Here is a 15,383-nt window from a genome sequence, read left to right on the forward strand (position 1 = left end):
GTGTGGCGATTCTTAGCTTTTCCATAGATGAGTACGTACTTCCATTAGAGCACTCAAGGATATCAGTTGAGTAGATGGTCCTTCCATGTGGTCTATGACACGTTTGCATTCCCATTACTTACATGATGTTGTCATACAAGCCTAAGACCACTTCGGAATGTGGTCCGAGCAATCAATGCATCTAGGGTGCATTCAAACATGAACTTAGAACTGTACACTTGTCATCTCACCACCCAAGAAACAAGTTAATTACATGTTCAAGCAACAGTGTTGATAATGGTTTGACATTAAACTACAATATTTTATTATATATTAAGGGTTTTCTATGGAGTTTTTCCTCAGTCGATGTGAGGGTCTAAGGGCAGAGGATGTTGTTATGATGCCATGTGAAGCCCTTTGAGACAAACTGTTAGTGAAAACGGGCTATACAAATAAAATTGCCTTGCCTTGCCAATATCAAGTAAGAAAAAATATGCGAATCAACCAAAATGAAACACAGTTGATAAAAACTTATTGAGTTTGATTCCTCTCTTTTCATGTGTTTCCCTGCCATGATTCTGACCTGAGAATATTTGTCTGTCCCTATGTTGTAACGCTGTGTTCATGGAAGTTGTATTTTAGCATTACAAGCTGCTTGCGCAGAAAACATCCATCCATCCATCCATTTTCTTCCACTTATCCTGTTAAGGGTTGCGGGGGGGCTGGAGCCTATCCCAGCGGCTTTCGGCCGAGAGGCGGGGTTTACCCTGCACGGGTCGCCAGTCCATCGCAGGGCCAACATATATTGACAGACATCCATTCACACTCACAGCAATGCCTACCGGCAATTTAGAGTACCTAGTCCCCATTTGCATGTCTTTGGACTGTGGGAGGAAGCCAGAGTACCAGGAAAGAACCCACGCAGGCACAGAGAGAACATGCAGACTCCACACAGAAAAAGCTCCACACAGAGCTTCTAGTGCAGCTAAAGATCCCATGCCTTAGACTGGAACCCAGGTAAAACTATATATTAAAATGACACCTGGGAAAAACAAGATCTAACTCAACTGCCTTTTCACTTTGAGGAATTGGATGCAATAGCTATTTCAAACATGAGACACTTACTACCTTTACTTGCACACCATATTCCTGTTTAAATCCTAACACAACAATAGTCTGAGTGGGCAAAAGTCATCGAAACACCAATCATGACATGTACATGTCACACCTTTCCAGAGGAACACTAAATATTTCAGAAGTAGATATATCCAAACAAGTAACACCTATCTGAACTTATTTATGTTATTTCTAATATTATTTCTAATATGTCTAAACTGTCTTTCCTTGTGTTTAGTCGACCCAACCCGCCCATCTTCTTTTTAAACATGCAGTTTACCTGTCTCTTTGGCCGGAAGGAGCCTGTAGATTCCTATGGTAGTTTACATGTGCAAGTGAGCAACTGGTATCAGTAAACAATCTGCCTGATGGTTCCACTCTACGTGCTGCACTACCATCAACAACAATAGGTAGCAGAACATCCATTTGTAAAGCATTTGTGCCACTGTTTTGGGAGGACAATAGTTGGTTAACACACAAGAAGGAAAGGATTGATATCAAGGTTTCACTGAAAAATAGGACGGAACAGGCGTAAGGCCTAGAAAGATAGACTAGAAATAGAAAGAGACACGGGGACGTTATTCTATCTTTGAATTCAGCTGTCTACAGGAAGATAAGGAGGAACTGAAATGGCATAAAATTGGTTGCAGTATGCACTCAGTAGAGCACATCTATCTAACTGTTAATAGAACAAAAGACGGTTTACAAAGGATTCACCGGAAGCCATTTTAGTCTACCAGCACACACACACTTTATCCCATTTTTAGAATGAATTAGCACCATCTGCACTTCTTTGTTGGTGTTTCAAACCAGATCATTTTACAATATTGAATATGAATGACCTTAAGCACTCTGTTGACTGAGGGAAAGAAAAACTTCATAATTCCTGTTTTATGCCCTTTTTGGATGGCAAAAAATGACATCAGTGCAATATGTTAGCCATCCAGATAGAATAAATATATAACAAGCCCATATTTTTATTGATGAATTCAAGAAAATTGTGGTTCACATATGCACACAATGTAATGTGTACATGACAAAGACAAGTCTGCTCTAACCCTCTTCTTGCTCCAGATGAGCCTCCCAAAATTATGAGGGAAATATTGGTCGAATTAAATTCAACAAATGCAAGCTAAGTGTCCTAGAATGGGACAACAGCAAAGAGAGAAACAGGAGAAACAACATAAATGATTTAAGAGGCAGGTGAGTAACAATAGTATTTCAAGCCTTGAATCCTGACACGAAGATGGAATTCTTTTGCGAGATTGATGATGAATGCTGATTTTGTGTCAAGACATTTTGGCACTTACAGCCCATGTGGCCAAAAACAGCTTACAATGATGTGTTTTCCCAGACTAAAATGGACAGAGTGTACCAAATGTAAACATATGTCATCTAAGGGGCTGTCAAGGTTTTATCACTGTTCCTTTGCTTTCTGCTATTGCAAAGCTGATTGGTTGTTGTTTTATGGAAAGAGAAGCAATTGAAACACTGGGCTAATGCTAAAAGAGCCAAGGGAAAACAATTGAATCATATTACAAGTAACTTCAGGTGTTTAAAGTTAGAATTTGGTAACTTTGGTGTTCAAAAAGGTAACACCACCACCTTAAATACAGAAACAATATGTATTATGCTGTTCTGTTAAATATGCATTTGACAGAAAATTATCATCAAAGTGATGATGATGATAAGTATGCATAAGTAGCATATAAGTATATCCTTTCAAATACATATATATCCCCTAATAATAGCAATCCATCTTAATGGGCTCCAGTCCAATCATCAACTCTCACTGTGAACACGTGTATGTGCACAAACACACTCGTGTCTGCTGTCAGATTCTCACATACTGACTGGTTGGAGCTGCAAGCCCTTTCACCTGGATGTGATCAGTTATAACTACACAGAACCTTAATTCCAGACTGGTGATCTTAATAGAGTCTTGCAAACTGAAATATATTTCACAATGCAGTCTGAAATTTTTTAAAACCCAGTCTTTGGGAGATTATAAGTGCTTTTATTTATATTGACAGAAACAAGAGGTTTTTTTTTCCCCTCAAAGCCCCAGTTTTTGCCTTGAGGAGTGAATTGACTCATACTGTAGACAACAGTTTTTGCACAAATCCTCACCAAGTGATATTTCCCAATATGAATCAACAGAAAATTCAGACACCTCAGGCTCTCTTATTCAATATCTCAAGAGCTAAAAAGTTAAACATTAAACTTGGCATATAGTCCCTCAGACTATTAAATAATGCCAATAGTGCCCCCAGGTAACTCGTTAAGATTATATTAGTAATAAACCATGAGGATTTTTTTTTTCAGGCCGCACGTGGTGCAGTGGTTAGCACTGTTGCCTCACAGCAAGAAGGTTCCCGGTTCAAGTCCCGGGTCGGGCATTGGATCTTTCTGTGTGGAGTCTGCATGTTCTCCCTGTAACTGTGTGGGTTCTCTCTGTACTCCAGCTTCCTCCCACAGTCCAAAGACATCAAGAGCGGACGAGGCTGATTGATACTCTAAATTGACCGTAGGCATGGATGTGAGTGTGAATGGTTGTCTGTCTATATGTGTTGGCCCTGCAATGAACTGGTGACCTGTCCAGGGTGAACCCTGCCTCTGGTTCGAAGGCTGCTGGGATTGGCTCCAGCCCCCCCTGTGACCCTTAACAGGATAAGTGGTAGGAAACTGGACGGACGGACGGATGGACAGATGGATGGACGGACTTGGGGCAACTCTGGTTAAGACACTTACAAAGTGTCCAGTTGTTCATTCACATTCACAACTACTGTCTACATGTGTTAGCCCTGCGATGCACTGGCGACCCATCCAGGGTGAACCCCGCCTCTCGCTTGAAGGCTGCTGGGATAGGCTCCAGCCCTCCAGCAACCCTTAACAGGATAAGCAGTAGAAAATGGATGGATGGACTATGGATTTTTTTTCCCTGTGAATACCTTTAATCCAGAAAAAGAGATATCGTACTCATTACAAGCTATGGTTGGGACACCCAGGTAGTGTAGAAGGGCTCTAAATTTTTATTTAAACACTTAAAATGTTTGTTTGAAGGTGTGGTGAAAAATTTGCTTTCGAACTGTAATTGGCTGTTTGAAGTGCTAACTTTGTGAGTTCATCAGACCTTTCTTAAGTTGTTTTCATGTTATCCAGAAGAGGGTGCCCTAAAACTTCCATCACCTTAACCTGGTTCATGCCCTTTGACCTATCAGTGAACTGAGCCAATGCAGTTTGGTTACACTGTTGAAGGGCACTCGTGAACAGAGCCTTTCTCAGCAGAGAATCAAAGCGTCAAAAGATCTGAGGATCAGTGTGTATTTTGGTTTTTTTTCAGGCTCTACACTATATTTTTGCCTTCTTTGGTCAAGGCAGTTACTCCTCAAATACTCATTCAACTTGATTTTCTGAAAAAGTGACAGCCGGTACAAGTGGGAAGCAAGAAGAGTGTCTTGGTCAGGCCTCCTGAGGTCAGCCTTGGTTCCCTCAGCCATGTTGCTCCATCTGTGATACTGACCATTGGAGCTGCGCCTGAACTGGTCCCATGCAACAGATCTCTAATTGGGGGATGCAATTGCAGCTTATAAAAGGACCATACTTATACCATACCATGAAAAAACCCAAAACAGAATCTACTATCAATCCTGATATCTATATGTTATTAATATCATGCTGCCAAGCCCTAATAACCCGAACCATGAGTAATCAATAACTCATTGTAGTCCCTACTTAGAGTACAGAGGCAAAGAGCGGTGGGGGTGCATTGTTGTGGGTTTCAATTACACATTAAACCAAATTCTTATGTATCAGTGAGTCTGCGGTTAATCCCATCAATATGTATGCCGTGAAGGTATAGATGCAATCCATCGATCCATCCATCCATTTTCTATACCGCTTATTCGTTAAGGGTCGAGGTGGGGGCGGAGCCTATACCAGCTGACTTCGGGCAACAAGAGGCAGGGTTCACCCGAAACAGATCGGCAATATCTGTATATTTTTAAGTACATCAACTAATACAGATTTTTTGTTGAATTTTATCATTATGATTCTGTTTAAGGTTTTATCAGGAGGCTATAGTACATTGACTAAAATAGGAAACAATGAACATGAATACATTAACTACAAATGTATTCCAAAGCAGCTTATTTACCATATGTATGAATCTGTGAGATTTCCTATGGTCCAGCGCTAGGTCTGAAATGAAACCCAGACCAGTTTATGGCTCAACATCATCATTTTGATATTTGATCAATGAATGAGGTCAGCCAATCTGTGAATGAGGTCAGTATCAGAACCCTATTCTGATATTAAATATCAGATCTGCCTTTTAACATTTTCACTAAAAATGCTTTCACTGCTCTTGTTGAATTATCAGAATCATCAGGGGCTCCCTGGATCTGGGCTGCGTCAGATCAGGACAACTGGGCCAAGGCAAATTTTATATGCGTTTATTTTCTTATCTGATAGAGTTTATAAAAGCACCAAAACAGAATAAGACTGATGAAACAATCAATGCAACATACAATAAGAGATATAAAAAAAACAAGCAAGAAAATTAAGAAAAAGAAATGTAGTTGCCACTCTTAATGTCCTAAGAGTATAGAGGGCTGGAGAATCCTTGTTGATATGTGAAAATAACAGCCAAAAAATGGAGCCCCCACCACCAGCAAGGCTGAATCCAGGTGAGAGGTATCTGCCCAGTGATACTATAGCCTTGTTCAGACTGGAATTCAAAATCAAATTTGTGGTATCTGAAATTGTATCCAAAAAGACTTTGGACAGTTTAGACAGCCAGGCTGGTAATATCTGGACATCACAAATCGGTTCTCATTCCCTGCAAATAACAGTGTGGACAGAATGAGATCTGATTTGAGAGAAATCTGATTTGACTAAGCAGATCTGCAAGCAGTATTGGGATGTGTGTAGAAATCTGATGCTGACGCATGTAGAAATCTGATTTAAATCAGATTTGAAACCACCTCCAAATGTGGTGTGGATCAGATCCTATTTCATGGGATTTTTGGCTGACATAAATCAGATTTGATCACTGGCAGTCTGAACAAGGTCATATTGCCTTAACTGTGGTCTGCACTCTCCAAGAGCCCACTAATTTTTTAAAGTGACAGTGTTGACTCCAATTTAAATTACTGCACATATGAATTCTTAAACCAACAAAACACGATGCGGGGGGGGGGGGTAGATTCGGGGACATATGGGTCTCCTTCACTGTCTGTTTTTTCCTGCATACAGGAAAGGAAAGTACTGTATCTATCTACTATTTATGAGTTTTACCCCTGGGTCTGTTTGGAAATGCAAACTTCACATGATGGGTTAACTTATTTTTAGGCCTTTGGATACGTCACTGCAAGCTACTGGTGTCCTATATAGTTATCTAATGTGAGATTTTGAAATAGAATTGTGTTTAAGGGCCTACAGGTAAAGGACAAGACAAACAGCGCATACATTTTCTTTTATGCTCCACATTTCCTTTCCTCCATTTTCAGTTTGTCTGCAGTGCATAATTTTTTACTGCATGAATGTCTCATCAGCTGTATGCTTTCCATCCTTCAGAGGGGAGAGAATCAGAGAGAAATGTGCAGAGAGAAGTGCGCTGAAAGCTTCTGAGCTGTCTGACCATCTTGGTGCAGTGAAGCTGATGGTTAAGGTCACACAGTCATCACAGCCCCAACAGAGGCACAATCAATTTCCTATGACAGCCAGTCTAATAGTGTGGCAGACCGACTAAATGAATTACTGAACGATACGATTGGCTGACTGAATGAATGCATGAATAACTGAACAAATTTGTGGCTAGGTAAATGGCTGACTGGTTGTTTGAAAGACTTGCCCAACTGTCTAGCTCTATTGACATTTCTCCTGACAGAATTTTTGTTTTTTTTGTGTACACACTGGCCATCTACTAAACCGCCTGACAAGTCAGCCAACCAGACAACAAGCCCTGTCAGTCACTTGATCTGACATGCAAGAAAACTAACCGGCCACTGAAATAATCAATCCATCATCTAGCCACAAAGTCGGTCAGACAACTAGCCATCTAGAGAGGAAGAGACACAACAGATCAACACGGACAGGTGATAATGTTCCCTATTAATTCAGTTACCGTGCCAAATTGTCAGTGAGCTAATGCAGTGAAGACAGCAAGCCAGCAAACACACATGATGGGTTACGGCAGCGAAACCTGCTGCTATGACACAACCAGTCAGTAAGTGTGACAGTGAAGAGACTGCAGACTTCATCCTGCAAACAGATGGCCTGATTGAGTGAGGAGGAACACGATACAACATCTTCATCTTGAGAAATGAGGAGGATTTGATTTCTTCTAAAAGTCTGAATTTGGTAAAGAATATGCAGAGTAAGTATTGTTTAAATATTATGGAGAATAATTGCTGTACTGAGGCTTCTTCATCCTTAATCCCTTCTCCATTTCTAACACATCACCTGCATCTTAACCTTCTTGCTGGGTTACAAAATAATGCATGTTCTGCACACCTACAGTACATACCACAGACACACATTACATGCAATAATGTGTAGAGAAGCACATTCACACGTCGCAGCCTCCTGATAGATTTACACCCACAGAATCATAAGCACCAGAACCAAGAAACACGCATAAGCTGTTCATTCATTCACATTTTACACAAGTCAATACTTACATGGCATCAAGGTTATCACCACCATCACCGCAACATGAAAATCCTCCCACCTGCAAATGATACGGCGCATGAAGCAGCGGACTAACCACCACAGAAATGTGCAGTATGTGTGTGTGTGTATGTGTGTGAGTGAGTGTAGGTGTGCATGTGTGTGGAGACTCGCTAAGCTGTTCTCTCACTGCTACTGCCTCAGCCGGGGCTGTCTCAATGCACAGCCTGTACCATGTCGGCAGGCAGCAGGGGTGGGCGTGTGTGTGTGTGTGTGTGTGTGTGTGTGTGTGTGTGTGTGCGCGCGCGCGTGAGTGTGTGTGTGTGTGTGTGTGTGTGTGTGCGCGCGCGCGTGAGTGTGTGTGTGTGTGTGTGTGTGTGTGTGTGTGTGTGTGTGTGTGTGTGTGTGTGTGTGTGTGTGTGTGTGTGTGTGTGTGTGTGTGCTGCAGAGAAGCTGCTCTTTACTTGACAGGGCATCTTCCTGACTGGATGCAAGGTTGAAGATATATAGAAGGGAAAATAAAGTGATAGATGAAAGATTTGGAAAACTGAGAAAAAATAAGAAAATAACAGATATGAATGTCTTTTCTCTACATCTCTTTCTTTTTGTGAGTCTCTCTTTTTCTCCTCATTTGACTTTTTGCCCCAGCAGAGAAGAAGAGAACATTAACACATGCTCAGATCATTAAAGACTTGAGATAGATGAAGATTCAGAGTAACAGGGGAACTATGAAGCTGCAGAGAAAGAGAAATGAGTGATGGAAGAGAAGTCATGAAAAAGAAGGTGCTTGAGTGATGAGAGTGTAACTTTTAAGCACAAGTACTATTGTGAGATTGGGGTATACCTAACTCACAAATCTGCTGCATGACCATGTGTCATACAGCTCATACCAGGATGGATGTGAAGTCTGAGGCCATAATGCTTGTGTGTGTCTAGGTCATCCACAGCAGACACACACATGCACTACACCTGTTTTCCCCCTAGTCAGTCAACTAGCTATCCAGCGCACCATCCACAGCAGGAGAGGTTAACAGCTCTGCGTCATGTTACGATCATGTCACTATCCCACATCTCATCCTGTCACTGCTTGAATGGAGAGAAGGGGAGGGCGAGGAAGATGAGGAGGAAGAGGAGGAAGAAGGCCATGAGAGCTTCACTGTGTCAAACTGCTGACCTCGATTCAGGGTTTCCCTCCCTGTCTAACTCAATGGTGGGCTACCTTTTATACTGTAGGCTACCAGCTTTGTTGAATATTCAGTTTTAAAAGCAAGAAGAATAAAATGTGCAGACAAAGCTTACACAATCAGATTTTTTTCAGCTGTGCAAAAATGAACATTTGTTTTTCAACCTTCATTGTTCATTATAAAAGCATAAAATTGGGACTTTTTTCACAGGTGTACAAGGAAATTGCACATACAACACATTTTCCAGGCTTTGCCACCTTTGTCCTAAAAAAAATCCCAGCAAAAACCTCTGTTTTTTTTCCCTCTGGGTTTTGTCAGTGTCTATTTTTCACTGTGGAACACACACTCATTCCTCTTGTGTCACAAGTACATTATGTAAATTTCAGATGTCAGACAGAACCAGCATGTCAAGCAGCTTTCTTCCTCTTTAGGTTACTTCCACTAGGATGAATACATGTTAAACTGAAATTAACTTGGCACATCCAGGCTGGACTGGAACCGGTGCTAGAATATACGGAATGTTTTGACATGTATCATAGAGGTGTCAGTTTTTGCTGCATAGCCTATAGCACTACTGCAGCACAGTTGCTCCACTTCAGAATGAGCTCATCCTAAGTAAGAAGGTTCAGGTTAATGCAAGAAAGAGAAAAAGAAAGGGCTCATGTATGGTTCTTTGGTGAAAACTTGACATAAACTAAGCAGAATACGTCTATCAGTGATGCTTTGTCCAAAGAGCCTAAAACACTCGCTGGCATTGATCTGAGATACCATGTATTGCACTAGACTTTTACAGCAGAGGATAACTTCAAAGACAAATACATATCAACTGACTGGTTAAAGTTCTAACTGAAGTACACACTGCCTGCCACCCAGTCAACAAAGCACCCCACATTGATTCCTTTCCATGTTGGTGGTGAACAAGCTCCCTGTCACTTTTGTGCTTGCCAGCAAACTCCCTTTTCCACGTGACATTTCTGTACTTTCAACATGATGTCAGTAGGGTTTTAGAATCGGTCCCAAACTGAACCCTCATTTAGGACCACTTTGCCTTGGGAAACCTAACCAAAGACTTTTGCTACTGACAACACTCCCAGGATCACAGGGACACCACAGGGACACCACTAACACCAAATTAAGATGGGAATTCTCCAAGGAATTTTAGAATGCCTCCCGAATGCCCCAGTTGGAGATGTTCAGGGAGCACCCAGATGGTGGAAGGCCCCATAGTCCCAGACCCAGAACATGCTGAGAGATTAGGAGGAGGAGATCCCCTAGGAGGAGCTGCATTGGGAAAAGGCATGTCTGGGTTACCTTACTCAGTCTCCTGCCACTGCAACACGGTCCTGAATAAGAATTTAAAAAATGAAACTACAGATGGATGGATCAATTACTGTTTGTGCTTGTGATGTTACATTTTGGAAATTCAGTAAAGATTCATAACACATATATTAGTCATTTTGTCTAATCAGGGACATTGTGCACATATCTGATGTGATCAGTCAAAACTAAATAAGTAAAGATCAAAATTTGAGTCAGGAACAATTTAGTTGAATTGGAGCTAAATATTCTTCTTCGAACACTTCAACACAGTATGAACAGTAGAGCACAGATTCTGCAGCAGCTGCAGCAATGCAGGTAAAAGCTGATAGAATCCAATTTTATGCTGTGCGATACAAGTGCAACTCTTTAATAGAACTGCATGTGGCAAAACCAGCTTAACAAGACACCTTTACGTTATTATGATGTCTGGATAACTTTCATTTATCTTTGAATCTGTAAATTAGTCTTTCATTTAGTTTCGTGAGGTAGCCAATGGTGAGTTATGTAAGACTTGAAGAGCAGCTGCTAAGACTATTTAACTTGGACAAGGCAGAGAATGAGAGTTTCTGAGGGAGGAAGAGAGAGAGGGAGCAGTGATGGAGATCAGACACAGGCCTTGAATATCAATGCAGCATGTCTGAGAGAATTCAGGGCTGCAGTGCACCAAAACCTGTGAGAAAGAGCACAAGAGGACAATAGCATCACAAGCAGCCAGAGGTGTACCAGTCATGCACAGCCACCTGTCCATAACTGGGTTACACATACTCCTGTGCAACCCAGAAGACTGTGGGATGGTCCATTATTTAGTTCCTCCTTGACCTCTCCAGGAAAATGTTTAACTAAAATCTGGGGTAATGTGAAAGCTGCGTCAGAAGTGCATGGCTCTCCTCCTAAGTAGGGCAATGTCCCGCCTCTTGTCTTGGTAGAAACTATATCACATCATTCAAATGAATATCAGCGTCTCTTCTCATAAATGCTGCAGTTAAGACCAATTTAATGCTATGGACACGCTTCTGCAACAAACACACGCACAGACACACACACACATACATACAGATACACAATTTAGCTTAAGAGAAATTTATCCCATCTATCTTAATTAAATGACAGCCATTCAAGTAGCCTATTAAGACACATTAGTATAGTGCTCCTCATCCTCTTTGTCCTTCACTTTATAAATGGCCTATTCCCTTCCCCTCATAAAAGCTCTATTTTCCTCCAGAAGGGATCTGTTAACCCATAAATTGCCATGTTTACCTCAGGTCAATCAGACATCTCATATCCCGGTCACTAGCCACCAGCCAATAACCATTAGCCTTATTAATTGCAGAAGCTTTAGACCATGTCCCGAGTGCTGCAGAATGGGTCCACGTAGTGTGCGTGTGTGTGTATGTGTGTGTATGGGTATGTGTGTGTGTATGTGTGTATGGGTATGTGTGTGTATGTGTGTATGCGTATGTGTGTGTGTGGCCAAGTATGAACATAATGAGATCACTCCCAAAGGTCTAACCTTTCTCCATGAGAGGTCACCATGACAAACCTTCTCAATTTTCTATGTTTTGCACACACTGCATGTGCTTCCTTTCACCAATAGTTATGACAGGCAGAGAACAGCATTATGAATATGAAACAAAATATATTTAAAGAATGGAGATCAGAGTCTGAAAGTTGACAAGGGAATTTTGATCTACAACACCGTTATTGTAACCATCATCAAAATCCAATGTGCTGTTAAATAGAACAACAAATCATTTTAATTTTACACTTTTTTTTTCTCTGAAATACTGTTCACCTTCATAATGAATTCCACTGATGCTCATGTGATTCATTGCAGCTCAACTATATAAATCACTAATCCAATCAGATTTTTTTCAGCCATTCTCCAACTTGCAGAATGAGATTAGTCAGATTTGTATGGGGGTTCTGAAGGGCCAAACCCAACATTTCACAAAACACATCTCTGTTTGTGGTTTCTTTAATGTTATTGTGTTTCATGTTCACAGACATGTTATGTTTTCTTGAATTCCTTCAAGGTTTTGAATTAACTGGTCAAATAAAAGTCATGTTTCGGTATCTAAAATATTACAATTTGCTGTCTTCGTATTTATGGATGTCAGCCTGAGATATAATATTATATAATTTACTAATTAGTTAATCAAGAACACCATTTCAATTTATCATGATAATGACACAGAGAAAAGTAATAAAGTAATCAATAGGTTAGCAATAATACAGTGACTCAAATGATCACAACTGATTGTAGGCCCCTATAAATTCCATTTTATTTTTTCCAAAATTTCATTTAATTTTTCCCCAAATTCCGTTTTGTCCATTTTAATTTTATGGAATTCCATTTTTTACCTTTTACTTATATTTTACCACGAAAGTGTGTTTAAATAATGTTTATGAATACAATACACACCAATTAAATAGAAATGACCTTACATTCATTGAGGCAACACAATATTGCACTTTTCTTCAATACTTTATTGCTGCATCATCATCATCGTGTTCTGCTGGCTAGCATTAGCGCAATGCTTTTCTTTGTTTTTATATGACTTTTGGACAACAGGTGGTCTTCACACGTATTTTTCCACTTCCAGTCAACAGTGTTGACAAACTGTACAAAATAACACATCACCTGACACATAGAAGTCACGGGGTACTGCTCAGCTCTGTATTTAGGCATTAGCATCGTATTGCGTAGCTTTTTAGCAGACGGAGGGAGCGCCATGTTTGCATTTTGTTTGGAAAGGGACAGGGGGCAGGGGTTGTGTCACACTGATTAGCAAACCCCAGGAACGATTCCCCAGGTTTATGTTCCTCTGTCCCATGAAAACAGCATTTCCGTGATATTCCGCATTAAAAATTAATTCAGTTTTTATTGCCCAATTCTGCGATTCCGTCCGCGATTCTGTGATCGCGGAAATTATAGGGCCCTATGATTGGCATTGCTGGTCTTATCCATCCTCTCCTTGTTCTAATAGTGATGGAGAGAGACTTACTCCCCAGGTAGAGCCATAAGCCATAAGACTAATGGAAACCAACACAAGACTGATACGAGCACAAAAACCCACACCTGCATCCAGACAGACACATCCCAAGCAAACAGGGACACATCATCCAACATTTAGGGTGAACTCATTCTCTTTTGATAAGCTTCCTGTTCCAAACCCAGAGGCAAAGGGAGGCAGAGGACAAGGAGACATTACCCAGGAACATTACAGGAAACAAGGTTGGAAATGTGCTTTTTCTTCCCTCCCCCAACCACTGGATATTGTTGCCATTCTTGGCATTCTTGGTAGCAAAACCAGTATGTGTTTTAAAAGTGATTACCTCAGTATGTCAGAAGTAACAAGAGGTTTAATGTTGTTGTTTTTTCATTCATTTCAGTTGACGTGTACTCAAAATCCTCTTGTTCATACAATACATATGTAGTGAAGCTGATACCTGTGAAAACACACCTCAGATCACATAGAGTAGCAGTAAAAAGACCTGCTCCACTGATTTCAGGTGCCACATGCACTGAATTCATTTTCCTCTTAATGGAACTTACCAGAGTGAACCTGAATGTATCCTGGAATGCCAACCTGTAATATTTTTTGTGTGGAGGATAATGTAGCTTGAGGTTACAACTTTATTAACACAAAACTTTAAATTGGGCCCAAAAAGCAAATGTGCACCATTGTATCCCAATGTGGCTCCCTCGATTGTGGGCAGCCAAGATGCTGACAGCCACATGCCAAAATTAAGGCTTCAAAACTAGTCTACCAAATAATAAGTGGCATCACACTTCTTCTTTTCCCTTCTTGTTCAGTCTGTTTGAGAATTCTCCCAATATAAATCAAAGAACAATTTTAGGTCTGGGGGATAACAAACAGAGATCAAGTGACCCAATGTCAAACATACAAAATTGCTGCAAAAACATTTATTTTATTGAAGTTATCAATGTTTTCTGAGCCAGTGGTCGAAGAGGAAATACTTGGAGTATTTTATGCTTGATAGTCAATATTAGCAGAGAGGAGTGTCAGTTTTGCTGGAGGCAAATAAAATGGACAGAGCTAATACAAGGCAGAGTAAATTCTAGGATGGGAGAGAAATGGGTTTCATGTTACAAAAACTCATAGTTAAATGAAAATAAAGGGATTCTGATGACAAATACAAAGTTGATCATGTGTTCAACTAAACACCACTGGGAAATTTTTCAAATAGCCAACAACATTTTCAAACTCATCAAGCTTGTTCTAATCTAACATATTGACAGTGACAAGGTTTGAAACAGCTAAGACAGAGAACAGTGCTTGTAAACTGCTGCAACTCTGTCATTCAATACAATTAACAGAAGTGTTCAGTATCCACAAATACACGTTAATGCACTTTCACACGTTCTAACTTTATCTAAAATTGGTTGCTTCAAAGTGAGGGGAACTTTTCAAGGACCATGCTTTTTTTTTTTAACAGCCAATTAATCAGAGCCAAGTAGTTACATTGAGCGATTGCCAGCTCTCTGAAACATAGAAGAGAAGAGAAGAGAAGAGAAGAGAAGAGAAGAGAAGAGAAGAGAAGAGAAGAGAAGAGATGAGAAGAGAAATGCTTATCTATGGTGCCTATAGAATGCTGTCAGAATGAAAATCATAAGTAAATTAGCATTTTTAACATCCGATTCCCTCATGTCTGGGTCAATGGGATTTTTGAATGGGTTTTTGGTCAAATGGCTGAAATAAAACAGTGGTTCACACTAGTCTGTGAACACAAATATCAAAGAAGAGTGTGTGAGATATTAAGCTTGGTATATAATTTCAAATTATTTTAGAATGATTTGTCAAAATTATAGGAGACTAATCAGTCCAAAAATGTCAGGGAAGAGTAATGACATCATTCCCTTGAGGCATCTTAAAATTTGATTACCAGCATGTCAGCCCTGTGTGTGACAGATTGATGGGCAGGCAATCAGATCCACTGTGCCTCCCCCAAATCTAATGTGAGGTCAATGAGGCTCCACTGCTTTAACAATAAGGAAATCAGCCTTGTTGCTTGTAGCAAAAGGACAGTTTAAGGTAAAGCTGAAATCTAAAACTAGATATACTGTCAAACCTTTGAAATGTGACAAAA

The 15,383-nt window shown here is 40.4% G+C and overlaps 1 protein-coding gene across 14 annotated transcripts in view; it reads right to left on the reverse strand.

Moving 5' to 3' along the window:
• Window positions 1-15,383, reverse strand: part of atp2b2 (ATPase plasma membrane Ca2+ transporting 2) — a 115,901-nt gene that overhangs the window by 76,674 nt on the left and 23,844 nt on the right. For 10 of the 14 annotated variants that reach the window (XM_086199752.1, XM_086199748.1, XM_086199747.1 and 7 more), the window contains one exon: window positions 7,779-7,828. The exons of 3 other annotated variants lie outside the window; for them this stretch is intronic. The gene's annotated coding sequence lies outside the window, so the exon portion shown is untranslated. Of the gene's footprint in view, window positions 1-7,778; window positions 7,971-15,383 lie in introns of those variants that run through there. One more of the 14 variants, XM_086199746.1, reaches the window with a different exon arrangement.

The sequence above is a fragment of the Aulostomus chinensis genome, chromosome 3 (assembly GCF_037954235.1).
Source record: "Aulostomus chinensis isolate RoL2024-O1b breed Wild chromosome 3, RoL_Achi_v1.0, whole genome shotgun sequence".
NCBI lineage: Eukaryota > Metazoa > Chordata > Actinopteri > Syngnathiformes > Aulostomidae > Aulostomus > Aulostomus chinensis.